This window comes from Oryctolagus cuniculus, unplaced genomic scaffold, assembly GCF_964237555.1.
Source record: "Oryctolagus cuniculus unplaced genomic scaffold, mOryCun1.1 SCAFFOLD_167, whole genome shotgun sequence".
NCBI lineage: Eukaryota > Metazoa > Chordata > Mammalia > Lagomorpha > Leporidae > Oryctolagus > Oryctolagus cuniculus.
In genome coordinates, this window is record NW_027208289.1 from 1 (window position 1) to 18,642 (window position 18,642).

An 18,642-nucleotide genomic window follows, 5' to 3' on the forward strand; every position below is an offset into this window, starting at 1 on the left:
TCCGTGGCAGGCAGGCAGCACACAGCCTGTGGTCTCGAACTGGCTGCCGGGCTGGAGGGTGCGGGTCGCGCTGAAGCGCCCCACCCTCCCGTGAGGGAACGGGCGCTGAGGACGGAAATCCCTCTGTGCCACGAAGGGTGTCGGGGTGTGCGACTGTGTGCCCCTTGTGTAGGCGTGTGTGTGTGTGTGTGTGTGTGTGTGAGTGCCCACGCGAGCGTGCGGCGGGGGTGATTCCGTGCGCTGCCGCCCTCCTTCCCGACCTGCTGCCCCACTTGGGCCCCCGTGACCGAGCGGGGACAAGGGTCCCCAGGCCCTCAGCTGTCCTCGCGGCGTGGGAGTGTGTGGAGGCGCGGCGGCCGTGCCGGGGGAGGGCGGGCGACCTGTGCGTCAGCGGTGGGGGGGCTGCTGGCGGCCGGGTAGGAGGGAAGGCCCGGGCCGCGGTGGTGTGGGGCGCCGAACCCCCTGGTGCCGGGACCCGCGAGCCGCGGGGCGCAGCCCTGGGCAGGCGTGGAGGCTGCCGGGCACGGCTGGCGTGTGGCTGGGCGATGGCGGCAGGCAGGGGATCCGGCCTAGAAAGAGAGAGTAGGAGTTCCCTGTGGCCAGCGGCAGCCGGAGGAGGTTGGCTCCCCTTGGCTTGGCGGCAGCGTGCCGACTGGGCGCCCGGTGCTGCACTGCAGGTCCTGGGCTGGGCAGGCGGAGGGCTGGAGTTCGGGCACTGGTGCAGGGCTAGGCGGAGGGCGGCTGAGGAGGGGGGGGAGGAGGAGAAGAGAAGAGAAGAGAAAAGAGGGAGGAGGCGGAGGAGAAGCGGCAGCGGGAGCGGGAGCGGGAGTGGGAATGGGAATGGGAATGGGAGTGAGAGCGGGGAGCGGGCAGGAGGAGGAGGCGGCGGCGGCGGCGGCGGCGGCTGTGCGGGCGCGCACTCAAGAGGGGCCTGGAGGCGGCCTCTGGCGTCTACGGCCATACCACCCTGAACGCGCCCGATCTCGTCTGATCTCGGAAGCTAAGCAGGGTCGGGCCTGGTTAGTACTTGGATGGGAGACCGCCTGGGAATACCGGGGGCTGTAGGCTTTTGCCCCGCGGCACCCTCCCCTTTTGCTCGCCTTTGGCTGGCTGCCTAGCCACGCCCCCATCCGCCAGCCCGCACGCCGGGACCCCTGCGACCCCCAACGCAGCTCCAGCAGGGGGCAGAAGCCCGACCCCTCCACCTGGCAGCCCCAGCCCGCCCGCGCCTCGGGCCTGGGCCTGGGCCTGGGCCTGGGCACGGGCACGGGCACGGGCACGGGCACGGGCGGGCCGGCCAGCTGTCCCCGGCTGCCGCAGCCCCACCGCCAACCCCGGGGCCCACCCCGGGACACAGGCCACGCCCCGCGCCATCCAGCGCGCCCCCTCCAACCCCAAACCAGCGACTCACCGCCCGCCAGGGCGCTCCCCTGCCGGCCGCCCCAACCCCGCAGCCCGCCGCACCAGCAGCTCCCGGCACCTGCACTCCCACCGCCCCTCCCGGGCTCCTGTCTCCCAGGGAGCCCAATGACTGTGACCACGACCACGACCACGACCACCGCCCGAAGACGACGCCAGGGCGCGGTTGCCCACCACTCAGGGCCCGGTGCCTCGCGCAGCCCAACCCGCGGGCCCTCTGCGCCACCTGGCCGTGCGGCGGCCACGCGCCACAGCCGCGGAAGCCCTCCAGAGCGCAAAGGAGGGACCCCACACCAAGCCTCGCAGGCAATACAGGCACCCTCTCCCTCTGTCTCTGACTTACACCAACACCTACACGTCTCTCTCTCTTTCTCTCTCTCTCTCTGTCTCTCTCTCCTCTCTCTGTCCCCCTCTCCCCCATCAGCCCTGACTCACACAGCATCCAAACGGGGCACCCTTTTGGCAGGCCAGGCAGAGACCCGCGGCCACAGGCTGCGTGCCCACAGGACCTCCCCGGGACAGAGGGTCCGTGGCAGGCAGGCAGCACACAGCCTGTGGTCTCTGTGGGGAGCAACTCGGATTGGACTGAGTTACTGGAATTAAGACTTATTCTATGCATCTGCTCTCCCACAATATGGCGCTGGGAGAGGAGAAAACAGCTTCTATGCAGCTGCCTCTTGCCAACTTGAGTGATGACCTCCAGGAGCTGATCCTGCTCCTGATTGGAGGAGAGCAGCGTACTTGGCGTGTGGGCAGCCGAGTTGGGATTGGCGGAAGAGGACTATAAAGGAGGAGAGAGACAACATGCACCAGGAACATCTAAGGGGAACACCTGTGCAGCCCCCGAGAGAGCCGGCCGGCCGGCCGGCGGTGTGCCGCTCCCCCGCGGAAGTGGGGAATGTGGCAGGGGGAACCGCCCTTCCACGGAGGTGGAAGGGACGGTAGCCAACCCGGGAAGAACCAGCAGCAAACCCGGGGAGGGCCGAGCAGACGAAAGAACAGCGCAGGGTCCTGTGTCGTTCCTCCATGAAGAGGGGGAGCGACAGTCTCGAACTGGCTGCCGGGCTGGAGGGTGCGGGTCGCGCTGAAGCGCCCCACCCTCCCGTGAGGGAACGGGCGCTGAGGACGGAAATCCCTCTGTGCCACGAAGGGTGTCGGGGTGTGCGACTGTGTGCCCCTTGTGTAGGCGTGTGTGTGTGTGTGTGTGTGTGTGTGTGTGAGTGCCCACGCGAGCGTGCGGCGGGGGTGATTCCGTGCGCTGCCGCCCTCCTTCCCGACCTGCTGCCCCACTTGGGCCCCCGTGACCGAGCGGGGACAAGGGTCCCCAGGCCCTCAGCTGTCCTCGCGGCGTGGGAGTGTGTGGAGGCGCGGCGGCCGTGCCGGGGGAGGGCGGGCGACCTGTGCGTCAGCGGTGGGGGGGCTGCTGGCGGCCGGGTAGGAGGGAAGGCCCGGGCCGCGGTGGTGTGGGGCGCCGAACCCCCTGGTGCCGGGACCCGCGAGCCGCGGGGCGCAGCCCTGGGCAGGCGTGGAGGCTGCCGGGCACGGCTGGCGTGTGGCTGGGCGATGGCGGCAGGCAGGGGATCCGGCCTAGAAAGAGAGAGTAGGAGTTCCCTGTGGCCAGCGGCAGCCGGAGGAGGTTGGCTCCCCTTGGCTTGGCGGCAGCGTGCCGACTGGGCGCCCGGTGCTGCAGGTCCTGGGCTGGGCAGGCGGAGGGCTGGAGTTCGGGCACTGGTGCAGGGCTAGGCGGAGGGCGGCTGAGGAGGGGGGGGAGGAGGAGAAGAGAAGAGAAGAGAAAAGAGGGAGGAGGCGGAGGAGAAGCGGCAGCGGGAGCGGGAGCGGGAGTGGGAATGGGAATGGGAATGGGAGTGAGAGCGGGGAGCGGGCAGGAGGAGGAGGAGGCGGCGGCGGCGGCGGCGGCGGCTGTGCGGGCGCGCACTCAAGAGGGGCCTGGAGGCGGCCTCTGGCGTCTACGGCCATACCACCCTGAACGCGCCCGATCTCGTCTGATCTCGGAAGCTAAGCAGGGTCGGGCCTGGTTAGTACTTGGATGGGAGACCGCCTGGGAATACCGGGGGCTGTAGGCTTTTGCCCCGCGGCACCCTCCCCTTTTGCTCGCCTTTGGCTGGCTGCCTAGCCACGCCCCCATCCGCCAGCCCGCACGCCGGGACCCCTGCGACCCCCAACGCAGCTCCAGCAGGGGGCAGAAGCCCGACCCCTCCACCTGGCAGCCCCAGCCCGCCCGCGCCTCGGGCCTGGGCCTGGGCCTGGGCCTGGGCCTGGGCCTGGGCCTGGGCACGGGCACGGGCACGGGCGGGCCGGCCAGCTGTCCCCGGCTGCCGCAGCCCCACTGCCAACCCCGGGGCCCACCCCGGGACACAGGCCACGCCCCGCGCCATCCCAGCGCGCCCCCTCCAACCCCAAACCAGCGACTCACCGCCCGCCAGGGCGCTCCCCTGCCGGCCGCCCCAACCCCGCAGCCCGCCGCACCAGCAGCTCCCGGCACCTGCACTCCCACCGCCCCTCCCGGGCTCCTGTCTCCCAGGGAGCCCAATGACTGTGACCACGACCACGACCACCGCCCGAAGACGACGCCAGGGCGCGGTTGCCCACCACTCAGGGCCCGGTGCCTCGCGCAGCCCAACCCGCGGGCCCTCTGCGCCACCTGGCCGTGCGGCGGCCACGCGCCACAGCCGCGGAAGCCCTCCAGAGCGCAAAGGAGGGACCCCACACCAAGCCTCGCAGGCAATACAGGCACCCTCTCCCTCTGTCTCTGACTTACACCAACACCTACACGTCTCTCTCTCTTTCTCTCTCTCTCTCTGTCTCTCTCTCCTCTCTCTGTCCCCCTCTCCCCCATCAGCCCTGACTCACACAGCATCCAAACGGGGCACCCTTTTGGCAGGCCAGGCAGAGACCCGCGGCCACAGGCTGCGTGCCCACAGGACCTCCCCGGGACAGAGGGTCCGTGGCAGGCAGGCAGCACACAGCCTGTGGTCTCTGTGGGGAGCAACTCGGATTGGACTGAGTTACTGGAATTAAGACTTATTCTATGCATCTGCTCTCCCACAATATGGCGCTGGGAGAGGAGAAAACAGCTTCTATGCAGCTGCCTCTTGCCAACTTGAGTGATGACCTCCAGGAGCTGATCCTGCTCCTGATTGGAGGAGAGCAGCGTACTTGGCGTGTGGGCAGCCGAGTTGGGATTGGCGGAAGAGGACTATAAAGGAGGAGAGAGACAACATGCACCAGGAACATCTAAGGGGAACACCTGTGCAGCCCCCGAGAGAGCCGGCCGGCCGGCCGGCGGTGTGCCGCTCCCCCGCGGAAGTGGGGAATGTGGCAGGGGGAACCGCCCTTCCACGGAGGTGGAAGGGACGGTAGCCAACCCGGGAAGAACCAGCAGCAAACCCGGGGAGGGCCGAGCAGACGAAAGAACAGCGCAGGGTCCTGTGTCGTTCCTCCATGAAGAGGGGGAGCGACAGTCTCGAACTGGCTGCCGGGCTGGAGGGTGCGGGTCGCGCTGAAGCGCCCCACCCTCCCGTGAGGGAACGGGCGCTGAGGACGGAAATCCCTCTGTGCCACGAAGGGTGTCGGGGTGTGCGACTGTGTGCCCCTTGTGTAGGCGTGTGTGTGTGTGTGTGTGTGTGTGTGTGTGTGAGTGCCCACGCGAGCGTGCGGCGGGGGTGATTCCGTGCGCTGCCGCCCTCCTTCCCGACCTGCTGCCCCACTTGGGCCCCCGTGACCGAGCGGGGACAAGGGTCCCCAGGCCCTCAGCTGTCCTCGCGGCGTGGGAGTGTGTGGAGGCGCGGCGGCCGTGCCGGGGGAGGGCGGGCGACCTGTGCGTCAGCGGTGGGGGGGCTGCTGGCGGCCGGGTAGGAGGGAAGGCCCGGGCCGCGGTGGTGTGGGGCGCCGAACCCCCTGGTGCCGGGACCCGCGAGCCGCGGGGCGCAGCCCTGGGCAGGCGTGGAGGCTGCCGGGCACGGCTGGCGTGTGGCTGGGCGATGGCGGCAGGCAGGGGATCCGGCCTAGAAAGAGAGAGTAGGAGTTCCCTGTGGCCAGCGGCAGCCGGAGGAGGTTGGCTCCCCTTGGCTTGGCGGCAGCGTGCCGACTGGGCGCCCGGTGCTGCAGGTCCTGGGCTGGGCAGGCGGAGGGCTGGAGTTCGGGCACTGGTGCAGGGCTAGGCGGAGGGCGGCTGAGGAGGGGGGGGAGGAGGAGAAGAGAAGAGAAGAGAAAAGAGGGAGGAGGCGGAGGAGAAGCGGCAGCGGGAGCGGGAGCGGGAGTGGGAATGGGAATGGGAATGGGAGTGAGAGCGGGGAGCGGGCAGGAGGAGGAGGCGGCGGCGGCGGCGGCGGCGGCGGCTGTGCGGGCGCGCACTCAAGAGGGGCCTGGAGGCGGCCTCTGGCGTCTACGGCCATACCACCCTGAACGCGCCCGATCTCGTCTGATCTCGGAAGCTAAGCAGGGTCGGGCCTGGTTAGTACTTGGATGGGAGACCGCCTGGGAATACCGGGGGCTGTAGGCTTTTGCCCCGCGGCACCCTCCCCTTTTGCTCGCCTTTGGCTGGCTGCCTAGCCACGCCCCCATCCGCCAGCCCGCACGCCGGGACCCCTGCGACCCCCAACGCAGCTCCAGCAGGGGGCAGAAGCCCGACCCCTCCACCTGGCAGCCCCAGCCCGCCCGCGCCTCGGGCCTGGGCCTGGGCCTGGGCCTGGGCACGGGCACGGGCACGGGCACGGGCACGGGCGGGCCGGCCAGCTGTCCCCGGCTGCCGCAGCCCCACCGCCAACCCCGGGGCCCACCCCGGGACACAGGCCACGCCCCGCGCCATCCAGCGCGCCCCCTCCAACCCCAAACCAGCGACTCACCGCCCGCCAGGGCGCTCCCCTGCCGGCCGCCCCAACCCCGCAGCCCGCCGCACCAGCAGCTCCCGGCACCTGCACTCCCACCGCCCCTCCCGGGCTCCTGTCTCCCAGGGAGCCCAATGACTGTGACCACGACCACGACCACGACCACCGCCCGAAGACGACGCCAGGGCGCGGTTGCCCACCACTCAGGGCCCGGTGCCTCGCGCAGCCCAACCCGCGGGCCCTCTGCGCCACCTGGCCGTGCGGCGGCCACGCGCCACAGCCGCGGAAGCCCTCCAGAGCGCAAAGGAGGGACCCCACACCAAGCCTCGCAGGCAATACAGGCACCCTCTCCCTCTGTCTCTGACTTACACCAACACCTACACGTCTCTCTCTCTTTCTCTCTCTCTCTCTGTCTCTCTCTCCTCTCTCTGTCCCCCTCTCCCCCATCAGCCCTGACTCACACAGCATCCAAACGGGGCACCCTTTTGGCAGGCCAGGCAGAGACCCGCGGCCACAGGCTGCGTGCCCACAGGACCTCCCCGGGACAGAGGGTCCGTGGCAGGCAGGCAGCACACAGCCTGTGGTCTCTGTGGGGAGCAACTCGGATTGGACTGAGTTACTGGAATTAAGACTTATTCTATGCATCTGCTCTCCCACAATATGGCGCTGGGAGAGGAGAAAACAGCTTCTATGCAGCTGCCTCTTGCCAACTTGAGTGATGACCTCCAGGAGCTGATCCTGCTCCTGATTGGAGGAGAGCAGCGTACTTGGCGTGTGGGCAGCCGAGTTGGGATTGGCGGAAGAGGACTATAAAGGAGGAGAGAGACAACATGCACCAGGAACATCTAAGGGGAACACCTGTGCAGCCCCCGAGAGAGCCGGCCGGCCGGCCGGCGGTGTGCCGCTCCCCCGCGGAAGTGGGGAATGTGGCAGGGGGAACCGCCCTTCCACGGAGGTGGAAGGGACGGTAGCCAACCCGGGAAGAACCAGCAGCAAACCCGGGGAGGGCCGAGCAGACGAAAGAACAGCGCAGGGTCCTGTGTCGTTCCTCCATGAAGAGGGGGAGCGACAGTCTCGAACTGGCTGCCGGGCTGGAGGGTGCGGGTCGCGCTGAAGCGCCCCACCCTCCCGTGAGGGAACGGGCGCTGAGGACGGAAATCCCTCTGTGCCACGAAGGGTGTCGGGGTGTGCGACTGTGTGCCCCTTGTGTAGGCGTGTGTGTGTGTGTGTGTGTGTGTGTGTGTGTGAGTGCCCACGCGAGCGTGCGGCGGGGGTGATTCCGTGCGCTGCCGCCCTCCTTCCCGACCTGCTGCCCCACTTGGGCCCCCGTGACCGAGCGGGGACAAGGGTCCCCAGGCCCTCAGCTGTCCTCGCGGCGTGGGAGTGTGTGGAGGCGCGGCGGCCGTGCCGGGGGAGGGCGGGCGACCTGTGCGTCAGCGGTGGGGGGGCTGCTGGCGGCCGGGTAGGAGGGAAGGCCCGGGCCGCGGTGGTGTGGGGCGCCGAACCCCCTGGTGCCGGGACCCGCGAGCCGCGGGGCGCAGCCCTGGGCAGGCGTGGAGGCTGCCGGGCACGGCTGGCGTGTGGCTGGGCGATGGCGGCAGGCAGGGGATCCGGCCTAGAAAGAGAGAGTAGGAGTTCCCTGTGGCCAGCGGCAGCCGGAGGAGGTTGGCTCCCCTTGGCTTGGCGGCAGCGTGCCGACTGGGCGCCCGGTGCTGCAGGTCCTGGGCTGGGCAGGCGGAGGGCTGGAGTTCGGGCACTGGTGCAGGGCTAGGCGGAGGGCGGCTGAGGAGGAGGGGGGGGGAGGAGGAGAAGAGAAGAGAAGAGAAAAGAGGGAGGAGGCGGAGGAGAAGCGGCAGCGGGAGCGGGAGCGGGAATGGGAATGGGAATGGGAATGGGAGTGAGAGCGGGGAGCGGGCAGGAGGAGGAGGAGGAGGCGGCGGCGGCGGCGGCGGCGGCGGCGGCGGCTGTGCGGGCGCGCACTCAAGAGGGGCCTGGAGGCAGCCTCTGGCGTCTACGGCCATACCACCCTGAACGCGCCCGATCTCGTCTGATCTCGGAAGCTAAGCAGGGTCGGGCCTGGTTAGTACTTGGATGGGAGACCGCCTGGGAATACCGGGTGCTGTAGGCTTTTGCCCCGCGGCACCCTCCCCTTTTGCTCGCCTTTGGCTGGCTGCCTAGCCACGCCCCCATCCGCCAGCCCGCACGCCGGGACCCCTGCGACCCCCAACGCAGCTCCAGCAGGGGGCAGAAGCCCGACCCCTCCACCTGGCAGCCCCAGCCCGCCCGCGCCTCGGGCCTGGGCCTGGGCCTGGGCCTGGGCACGGGCACGGGCACGGGCACGGGCACGGGCGGGCCGGCCAGCTGTCCCCGGCTGCCGCAGCCCCACCGCCAACCCCGGGGCCCACCCCGGGACACAGGCCACGCCCCGCGCCATCCAGCGCGCCCCCTCCAACCCCAAACCAGCGACTCACCGCCCGCCAGGGCGCTCCCCTGCCGGCCGCCCCAACCCCGCAGCCCGCCGCACCAGCAGCTCCCGGCACCTGCACTCCCACCGCCCCTCCCGGGCTCCTGTCTCCCAGGGAGCCCAATGACTGTGACCACGACCACGACCACGACCACCGCCCGAAGACGACGCCAGGGCGCGGTTGCCCACCACTCAGGGCCCGGTGCCTCGCGCAGCCCAACCCGCGGGCCCTCTGCGCCACCTGGCCGTGCGGCGGCCACGCGCCACAGCCGCGGAAGCCCTCCAGAGCGCAAAGGAGGGACCCCACACCAAGCCTCGCAGGCAATACAGGCACCCTCTCCCTCTGTCTCTGACTTACACCAACACCTACACGTCTCTCTCTCTTTCTCTCTCTCTCTCTGTCTCTCTCTCCTCTCTCTGTCCCCCTCTCCCCCATCAGCCCTGACTCACACAGCATCCAAACGGGGCACCCTTTTGGCAGGCCAGGCAGAGACCCGCGGCCACAGGCTGCGTGCCCACAGGACCTCCCCGGGACAGAGGGTCCGTGGCAGGCAGGCAGCACACAGCCTGTGGTCTCTGTGGGGAGCAACTCGGATTGGACTGAGTTACTGGAATTAAGACTTATTCTATGCATCTGCTCTCCCACAATATGGCGCTGGGAGAGGAGAAAACAGCTTCTATGCAGCTGCCTCTTGCCAACTTGAGTGATGACCTCCAGGAGCTGATCCTGCTCCTGATTGGAGGAGAGCAGCGTACTTGGCGTGTGGGCAGCCGAGTTGGGATTGGCGGAAGAGGACTATAAAGGAGGAGAGAGACAACATGCACCAGGAACATCTAAGGGGAACACCTGTGCAGCCCCCGAGAGAGCCGGCCGGCCGGCCGGCGGTGTGCCGCTCCCCCGCGGAAGTGGGGAATGTGGCAGGGGGAACCGCCCTTCCACGGAGGTGGAAGGGACGGTAGCCAACCCGGGAAGAACCAGCAGCAAACCCGGGGAGGGCCGAGCAGACGAAAGAACAGCGCAGGGTCCTGTGTCGTTCCTCCATGAAGAGGGGGAGCGACAGTCTCGAACTGGCTGCCGGGCTGGAGGGTGCGGGTCGCGCTGAAGCGCCCCACCCTCCCGTGAGGGAACGGGCGCTGAGGACGGAAATCCCTCTGTGCCACGAAGGGTGTCGGGGTGTGCGACTGTGTGCCCCTTGTGTAGGCGTGTGTGTGTGTGTGTGTGTGTGTGTGTGAGTGCCCACGCGAGCGTGCGGCGGGGGTGATTCCGTGCGCTGCCGCCCTCCTTCCCGACCTGCTGCCCCACTTGGGCCCCCGTGACCGAGCGGGGACAAGGGTCCCCAGGCCCTCAGCTGTCCTCGCGGCGTGGGAGTGTGTGGAGGCGCGGCGGCCGTGCCGGGGGAGGGCGGGCGACCTGTGCGTCAGCGGTGGGGGGGCTGCTGGCGGCCGGGTAGGAGGGAAGGCCCGGGCCGCGGTGGTGTGGGGCGCCGAACCCCCTGGTGCCGGGACCCGCGAGCCGCGGGGCGCAGCCCTGGGCAGGCGTGGAGGCTGCCGGGCACGGCTGGCGTGTGGCTGGGCGATGGCGGCAGGCAGGGGATCCGGCCTAGAAAGAGAGAGTAGGAGTTCCCTGTGGCCAGCGGCAGCCGGAGGAGGTTGGCTCCCCTTGGCTTGGCGGCAGCGTGCCGACTGGGCGCCCGGTGCTGCAGGTCCTGGGCTGGGCAGGCGGAGGGCTGGAGTTCGGGCACTGGTGCAGGGCTAGGCGGAGGGCGGCTGAGGAGGAGGGGGGGGGAGGAGGAGAAGAGAAGAGAAGAGAAAAGAGGGAGGAGGCGGAGGAGAAGCGGCAGCGGGAGCGGGAGCGGGAGCGGGAGCGGGAGCGGGAGCGGGAATGGGAATGGGAATGGGAGTGAGAGCGGGGAGCGGGCAGGAGGAGGAGGAGGAGGAGGCGGCGGCGGCGGCGGCGGCGGCGGCTGTGCGGGCGCGCACTCAAGAGGGGCCTGGAGGCAGCCTCTGGCGTCTACGGCCATACCACCCTGAACGCGCCCGATCTCGTCTGATCTCGGAAGCTAAGCAGGGTCGGGCCTGGTTAGTACTTGGATGGGAGACCGCCTGGGAATACCGGGTGCTGTAGGCTTTTGCCCCGCGGCACCCTCCCCTTTTGCTCGCCTTTGGCTGGCTGCCTAGCCACGCCCCCATCCGCCAGCCCGCACGCCGGGACCCCTGCGACCCCCAACGCAGCTCCAGCAGGGGGCAGAAGCCCGACCCCTCCACCTGGCAGCCCCAGCCCGCCCGCGCCTCGGGCCTGGGCCTGGGCCTGGGCCTGGGCACGGGCACGGGCACGGGCACGGGCACGGGCGGGCCGGCCAGCTGTCCCCGGCTGCCGCAGCCCCACCGCCAACCCCGGGGCCCACCCCGGGACACAGGCCACGCCCCGCGCCATCCAGCGCGCCCCCTCCAACCCCAAACCAGCGACTCACCGCCCGCCAGGGCGCTCCCCTGCCGGCCGCCCCAACCCCGCAGCCCGCCGCACCAGCAGCTCCCGGCACCTGCACTCCCACCGCCCCTCCCGGGCTCCTGTCTCCCAGGGAGCCCAATGACTGTGACCACGACCACGACCACGACCACCGCCCGAAGACGACGCCAGGGCGCGGTTGCCCACCACTCAGGGCCCGGTGCCTCGCGCAGCCCAACCCGCGGGCCCTCTGCGCCACCTGGCCGTGCGGCGGCCACGCGCCACAGCCGCGGAAGCCCTCCAGAGCGCAAAGGAGGGACCCCACACCAAGCCTCGCAGGCAATACAGGCACCCTCTCCCTCTGTCTCTGACTTACACCAACACCTACACGTCTCTCTCTCTTTCTCTCTCTCTCTCTGTCTCTCTCTCCTCTCTCTGTCCCCCTCTCCCCCATCAGCCCTGACTCACACAGCATCCAAACGGGGCACCCTTTTGGCAGGCCAGGCAGAGACCCGCGGCCACAGGCTGCGTGCCCACAGGACCTCCCCGGGACAGAGGGTCCGTGGCAGGCAGGCAGCACACAGCCTGTGGTCTCTGTGGGGAGCAACTCGGATTGGACTGAGTTACTGGAATTAAGACTTATTCTATGCATCTGCTCTCCCACAATATGGCGCTGGGAGAGGAGAAAACAGCTTCTATGCAGCTGCCTCTTGCCAACTTGAGTGATGACCTCCAGGAGCTGATCCTGCTCCTGATTGGAGGAGAGCAGCGTACTTGGCGTGTGGGCAGCCGAGTTGGGATTGGCGGAAGAGGACTATAAAGGAGGAGAGAGACAACATGCACCAGGAACATCTAAGGGGAACACCTGTGCAGCCCCCGAGAGAGCCGGCCGGCCGGCCGGCGGTGTGCCGCTCCCCCGCGGAAGTGGGGAATGTGGCAGGGGGAACCGCCCTTCCACGGAGGTGGAAGGGACGGTAGCCAACCCGGGAAGAACCAGCAGCAAACCCGGGGAGGGCCGAGCAGACGAAAGAACAGCGCAGGGTCCTGTGTCGTTCCTCCATGAAGAGGGGGAGCGACAGTCTCGAACTGGCTGCCGGGCTGGAGGGTGCGGGTCGCGCTGAAGCGCCCCACCCTCCCGTGAGGGAACGGGCGCTGAGGACGGAAATCCCTCTGTGCCACGAAGGGTGTCGGGGTGTGCGACTGTGTGCCCCTTGTGTAGGCGTGTGTGTGTGTGTGTGTGTGTGTGTGTGAGTGCCCACGCGAGCGTGCGGCGGGGGTGATTCCGTGCGCTGCCGCCCTCCTTCCCGACCTGCTGCCCCACTTGGGCCCCCGTGACCGAGCGGGGACAAGGGTCCCCAGGCCCTCAGCTGTCCTCGCGGCGTGGGAGTGTGTGGAGGCGCGGCGGCCGTGCCGGGGGAGGGCGGGCGACCTGTGCGTCAGCGGTGGGGGGGCTGCTGGCGGCCGGGTAGGAGGGAAGGCCCGGGCCGCGGTGGTGTGGGGCGCCGAACCCCCTGGTGCCGGGACCCGCGAGCCGCGGGGCGCAGCCCTGGGCAGGCGTGGAGGCTGCCGGGCACGGCTGGCGTGTGGCTGGGCGATGGCGGCAGGCAGGGGATCCGGCCTAGAAAGAGAGAGTAGGAGTTCCCTGTGGCCAGCGGCAGCCGGAGGAGGTTGGCTCCCCTTGGCTTGGCGGCAGCGTGCCGACTGGGCGCCCGGTGCTGCAGGTCCTGGGCTGGGCAGGCGGAGGGCTGGAGTTCGGGCACTGGTGCAGGGCTAGGCGGAGGGCGGCTGAGGAGGAGGGGGGGGGAGGAGGAGAAGAGAAGAGAAGAGAAAAGAGGGAGGAGGCGGAGGAGAAGCGGCAGCGGGAGCGGGAGCGGGAATGGGAATGGGAATGGGAATGGGAGTGAGAGCGGGGAGCGGGCAGGAGGAGGAGGAGGAGGCGGCGGCGGCGGCGGCGGCGGCGGCGGCGGCGGCTGTGCGGGCGCGCACTCAAGAGGGGCCTGGAGGCAGCCTCTGGCGTCTACGGCCATACCACCCTGAACGCGCCCGATCTCGTCTGATCTCGGAAGCTAAGCAGGGTCGGGCCTGGTTAGTACTTGGATGGGAGACCGCCTGGGAATACCGGGTGCTGTAGGCTTTTGCCCCGCGGCACCCTCCCCTTTTGCTCGCCTTTGGCTGGCTGCCTAGCCACGCCCCCATCCGCCAGCCCGCACGCCGGGACCCCTGCGACCCCCAACGCAGCTCCAGCAGGGGGCAGAAGCCCGACCCCTCCACCTGGCAGCCCCAGCCCGCCCGCGCCTCGGGCCTGGGCCTGGGCCTGGGCCGGGCACGGGCACGGGCACGGGCACGGGCGGGCGGGCCGGGCGGGCCGGCCAGCTGTCCCCGGCTGCCGCAGCCCCACCGCCAACCCCGGGGCCCACCCCGGGACACAGGCCACGCCCCGCGCCATCCAGCGCGCCCCCTCCAACCCCAAACCAGCGACTCACCGCCCGCCAGGGCGCTCCCCTGCCGGCCGCCCCAACCCCGCAGCCCGCCGCACCAGCAGCTCCCGGCACCTGCACTCCCACCGCCCCTCCCGGGCTCCTGTCTCCCAGGGAGCCCAATGACTGTGACCACGACCACGACCACGACCACCGCCCGAAGACGACGCCAGGGCGCGGTTGCCCACCACTCAGGGCCCGGTGCCTCGCGCAGCCCAACCCGCGGGCCCTCTGCGCCACCTGGCCGTGCGGCGGCCACGCGCCACAGCCGCGGAAGCCCTCCAGAGCGCAAAGGAGGGACCCCACACCAAGCCTCGCACACCCTCTCCCTCTGTCTCTGACTTACACCAACACCTACACGTCTCTCTCTCTTTCTCTCTCTCTCTCTGTCTCTCTCTCCTCTCTCTGTCCCCCTCTCCCCCATCAGCCCTGACTCACACAGCATCCAAACGGGGCACCCTTTTGGCAGGCCAGGCAGAGACCCGCGGCCACAGGCTGCGTGCCCACAGGACCTCCCCGGGACAGAGGGTCCGTGGCAGGCAGGCAGCACACAGCCTGTGGTCTCTGTGGGGAGCAACTCGGATTGGACTGAGTTACTGGAATTAAGACTTATTCTATGCATCTGCTCTCCCACAATATGGCGCTGGGAGAGGAGAAAACAGCTTCTATGCAGCTGCCTCTTGCCAACTTGAGTGATGACCTCCAGGAGCTGATCCTGCTCCTGATTGGAGGAGAGCAGCGTACTTGGCGTGTGGGCAGCCGAGTTGGGATTGGCGGAAGAGGACTATAAAGGAGGAGAGAGACAACATGCACCAGGAACATCTAAGGGGAACACCTGTGCAGCCCCCGAGAGAGCCGGCCGGCCGGCCGGCGGTGTGCCGCTCCCCCGCGGAAGTGGGGAATGTGGCAGGGGGAACCGCCCTTCCACGGAGGTGGAAGGGACGGTAGCCAACCCGGGAAGAACCAGCAGCAAACCCGGGGAGGGCCGAGCAGACGAAAGAACAGCGCAGGGTCCTGTGTCGTTCCTCCATGAAGAGGGGGAGCGACAGTCTCGAACTGGCTGCCGGGCTGGAGGGTGCGGGTCGCGCTGAAGCGCCCCACCCTCCCGTGAGGGAACGGGCGCTGAGGACGGAAATCCCTCTGTGCCACGAAGGGTGTCGGGGTGTGCGACTGTGTGCCCCTTGTGTAGGCGTGTGTGTGTGTGTGTGTGTGTGTGTGTGAGTGCCCACGCGAGCGTGCGGCGGGGGTGATTCCGTGCGCTGCCGCCCTCCTTCCCGACCTGCTGCCCCACTTGGGCCCCCGTGACCGAGCGGGGACAAGGGTCCCCAGGCCCTCAGCTGTCCTCGCGGCGTGGGAGTGTGTGGAGGCGCGGCGGCCGTGCCGGGGGAGGGCGGGCGACCTGTGCGTCAGCGGTGGGGGGGCTGCTGGCGGCCGGGTAGGAGGGAAGGCCCGGGCCGCGGTGGTGTGGGGCGCCGAACCCCCTGGTGCCGGGACCCGCGAGCCGCGGGGCGCAGCCCTGGGCAGGCGTGGAGGCTGCCGGGCACGGCTGGCGTGTGGCTGGGCGATGGCGGCAGGCAGGGGATCCGGCCTAGAAAGAGAGAGTAGGAGTTCCCTGTGGCCAGCGGCAGCCGGAGGAGGTTGGCTCCCCTTGGCTTGGCGGCAGCGTGCCGACTGGGCGCCCGGTGCTGCAGGTCCTGGGCTGGGCAGGCGGAGGGCTGGAGTTCGGGCACTGGTGCAGGGCTAGGCGGAGGGCGGCTGAGGAGGAGGGGGGGGGAGGAGGAGAAGAGAAGAGAAGAGAAAAGAGGGAGGAGGCGGAGGAGCGAGCGAGCGGGAGCGGGAGCGGGAGCGGGAGCGGGAGCGGGAATGGGAATGGGAATGGGAGTGAGAGCGGGGAGCGGGCAGGAGGAGGAGGAGGAGGAGGCGGCGGCGGCGGCGGCGGCGGCGGCTGTGCGGGCGCGCACTCAAGAGGGGCCTGGAGGCAGCCTCTGGCGTCTACGGCCATACCACCCTGAACGCGCCCGATCTCGTCTGATCTCGGAAGCTAAGCAGGGTCGGGCCTGGTTAGTACTTGGATGGGAGACCGCCTGGGAATACCGGGTGCTGTAGGCTTTTGCCCCGCGGCACCCTCCCCTTTTGCTCGCCTTTGGCTGGCTGCCTAGCCACGCCCCCATCCGCCAGCCCGCACGCCGGGACCCCTGCGACCCCCAACGCAGCTCCAGCAGGGGGCAGAAGCCCGACCCCTCCACCTGGCAGCCCCAGCCCGCCCGCGCCTCGGGCCTGGGCCTGGGCCTGGGCCTGGGCACGGGCACGGGCACGGGCACGGGCACGGGCGGGCCGGCCAGCTGTCCCCGGCTGCCGCAGCCCCACCGCCAACCCCGGGGCCCACCCCGGGACACAGGCCACGCCCCGCGCCATCCAGCGCGCCCCCTCCAACCCCAAACCAGCGACTCACCGCCCGCCAGGGCGCTCCCCTGCCGGCCGCCCCAACCCCGCAGCCCGCCGCACCAGCAGCTCCCGGCACCTGCACTCCCACCGCCCCTCCCGGGCTCCTGTCTCCCAGGGAGCCCAATGACTGTGACCACGACCACGACCACGACCACCGCCCGAAGACGACGCCAGGGCGCGGTTGCCCACCACTCAGGGCCCGGTGCCTCGCGCAGCCCAACCCGCGGGCCCTCTGCGCCACCTGGCCGTGCGGCGGCCACGCGCCACAGCCGCGGAAGCCCTCCAGAGCGCAAAGGAGGGACCCCACACCAAGCCTCGCAGGCAATACAGGCACCCTCTCCCTCTGTCTCTGACTTACACCAACACCTACACGTCTCTCTCTCTTTCTCTCTCTCTCTCTGTCTCTCTCTCCTCTCTCTGTCCCCCTCTCCCCCATCAGCCCTGACTCACACAGCATCCAAACGGGGCACCCTTTTGGCAGGCCAGGCAGAGACCCGCGGCCACAGGCTGCGTGCCCACAGGACCTCCCCGGGACAGAGGGTCCGTGGCAGGCAGGCAGCACACAGCCTGTGGTCTCTGTGGGGAGCAACTCGGATTGGACTGAGTTACTGGAATTAAGACTTATTCTATGCATCTGCTCTCCCACAATATGGCGCTGGGAGAGGAGAAAACAGCTTCTATGCAGCTGCCTCTTGCCAACTTGAGTGATGACCTCCAGGAGCTGATCCTGCTCCTGATTGGAGGAGAGCAGCGTACTTGGCGTGTGGGCAGCCGAGTTGGGATTGGCGGAAGAGGACTATAAAGGAGGAGAGAGACAACATGCACCAGGAACATCTAAGGGGAACACCTGTGCAGCCCCCGAGAGAGCCGGCCGGCCGGCCGGCGGTGTGCCGCTCCCCCGCGGAAGTGGGGAATGTGGCAGGGGGAACCGCCCTTCCACGGAGGTGGAAGGGACGGTAGCCAACCCGGGAAGAACCAGCAGCAAACCCGGGGAGGGCCGAGCAGACGAAAGAACAGCGCAGGGTCCTGTGTCGTTCCTCCATGAAGAGGGGGAGCGACAGTCTCGAACTGGCTGCCGGGCTGGAGGGTGCGGGTCGCGCTGAAGCGCCCCACCCTCCCGTGAGGGAACGGGCGCTGAGGACGGAAATCCCTCTGTGCCACGAAGGGTGTCGGGGTGTGCGACTGTGTGCCCCTTGTGTAGGCGTGTGTGTGTGTGTGTGTGTGTGTGTGTGAGTGCCCACGCGAGCGTGCGGCGGGGGTGATTCCGTGCGCTGCCGCCCTCCTTCCCGACCTGCTGCCCCACTTGGGCCCCCGTGACCGAGCGGGGACAAGGGTCCCCAGGCCCTCAGCTGTCCTCGCGGCGTGGGAGTGTGTGGAGGCGCGGCGGCCGTGCCGGGGGAGGGCGGGCGACCTGTGCGTCAGCGGTGGGGGGGCTGCTGGCGGCCGGGTAGGAGGGAAGGCCCGGGCCGCGGTGGTGTGGGGCGCCGAACCCCCTGGTGCCGGGACCCGCGAGCCGCGGGGCGCAGCCCTGGGCAGGCGTGGAGGCTGCCGGGCACGGCTGGCGTGTGGCTGGGCGATGGCGGCAGGCAGGGGATCCGGCCTAGAAAGAGAGAGTAGGAGTTCCCTGTGGCCAGCGGCAGCCGGAGGAGGTTGGCTCCCCTTGGCTTGGCGGCAGCGTGCCGACTGGGCGCCCGGTGCTGCAGGTCCTGGGCTGGGCAGGCGGAGGGCTGGAGTTCGGGCACTGGTGCAGGGCTAGGCGGAGGGCGGCTGAGGAGGAGGGGGGGGGAGGAGGAGAAGAGAAGAGAAGAGAAAAGAGGGAGGAGGCGGAGGAGAAGCGGCAGCGGGAGCGGGAGCGGGAATGGGAATGGGAATGGGAATGGGAGTGAGAGCGGGGAGCGGGCAGGAGGAGGAGGAGGAGGCGGCGGCGGCGGCGGCGGCGGCGGCGGCGGCTGTGCGGGCGCGCACTCAAGAGGGGCCTGGAGGCAGCCTCTGGCGTCTACGGCCATACCACCCTGAACGCGCCCGATCTCGTCTGATCTCGGAAGCTAAGCAGGGTCGGGCCTGGTTAGTACTTGGATGGGAGACCGCCTGGGAATACCGGGTGCTGTAGGCTTTTGCCCCGCGGCACCCTCCCCTTTTGCTCGCCTTTGGCTGGCTGCCTAGCCACGCCCCCATCCGCCAGCCCGCACGCCGGGACCCCTGCGACCCCCAACGCAGCTCCAGCAGGGGGCAGAAGCCCGACCCCTCCACCTGGCAGCCCCAGCCCGCCCGCGCCTCGGGCCTGGGCCTGGGCCTGGGCCTGGGCACGGGCACGGGCACGGGCACGGGCACGGGCGGGCCGGCCAGCTGTCCCCGGCTGCCGCAGCCCCACCGCCAACCCCGGGGCCCACCCCGGGACACAGGCCACGCCCCGCGCCATCCAGCGCGCCCCCTCCAACCCCAAACCAGCGACTCACCGCCCGCCAGGGCGCTCCCCTGCCGGCCGCCCCAACCCCGCAGCCCGCCGCACCAGCAGCTCCCGGCACCTGCACTCCCACCGCCCCT

The 18,642-nt window shown here is 69.9% G+C and overlaps 8 non-coding genes across 8 annotated transcripts; all 8 read left to right on the forward strand.

The window, feature by feature from the left end:
- Positions 1 to 949: 949 nt before the first annotated feature.
- Positions 950 to 1,068, forward strand: LOC138848160 (5S ribosomal RNA). Its single transcript, XR_011385972.1, has one exon. It is a non-coding gene; the product is annotated as a 5S ribosomal RNA (ribosomal RNA).
- Positions 1,069 to 3,384: 2,316 nt separating this feature from the next.
- On the forward strand, positions 3,385 to 3,503 carry LOC138848161 (5S ribosomal RNA). The gene has a single exon (XR_011385973.1). It is a non-coding gene; the product is annotated as a 5S ribosomal RNA (ribosomal RNA).
- Positions 3,504 to 5,822: 2,319 nt separating this feature from the next.
- LOC138848162 (5S ribosomal RNA) lies at positions 5,823 to 5,941 on the forward strand. The gene has a single exon (XR_011385974.1). It is a non-coding gene; the product is annotated as a 5S ribosomal RNA (ribosomal RNA).
- A 2,334-nt stretch (positions 5,942 to 8,275) lies between these two features.
- On the forward strand, positions 8,276 to 8,394 carry LOC138848126 (5S ribosomal RNA). Its single transcript, XR_011385938.1, has one exon. It is a non-coding gene; the product is annotated as a 5S ribosomal RNA (ribosomal RNA).
- A 2,345-nt stretch (positions 8,395 to 10,739) lies between these two features.
- LOC138848137 (5S ribosomal RNA) lies at positions 10,740 to 10,858 on the forward strand. The gene has a single exon (XR_011385949.1). It is a non-coding gene; the product is annotated as a 5S ribosomal RNA (ribosomal RNA).
- A 2,333-nt stretch (positions 10,859 to 13,191) lies between these two features.
- Positions 13,192 to 13,310, forward strand: LOC138848148 (5S ribosomal RNA). Its single transcript, XR_011385960.1, has one exon. It is a non-coding gene; the product is annotated as a 5S ribosomal RNA (ribosomal RNA).
- A 2,333-nt stretch (positions 13,311 to 15,643) lies between these two features.
- LOC138848159 (5S ribosomal RNA) lies at positions 15,644 to 15,762 on the forward strand. The gene has a single exon (XR_011385971.1). It is a non-coding gene; the product is annotated as a 5S ribosomal RNA (ribosomal RNA).
- Positions 15,763 to 18,092: 2,330 nt separating this feature from the next.
- Positions 18,093 to 18,211, forward strand: LOC138848163 (5S ribosomal RNA). The gene has a single exon (XR_011385975.1). It is a non-coding gene; the product is annotated as a 5S ribosomal RNA (ribosomal RNA).
- Positions 18,212 to 18,642: the final 431 nt, after the last annotated feature.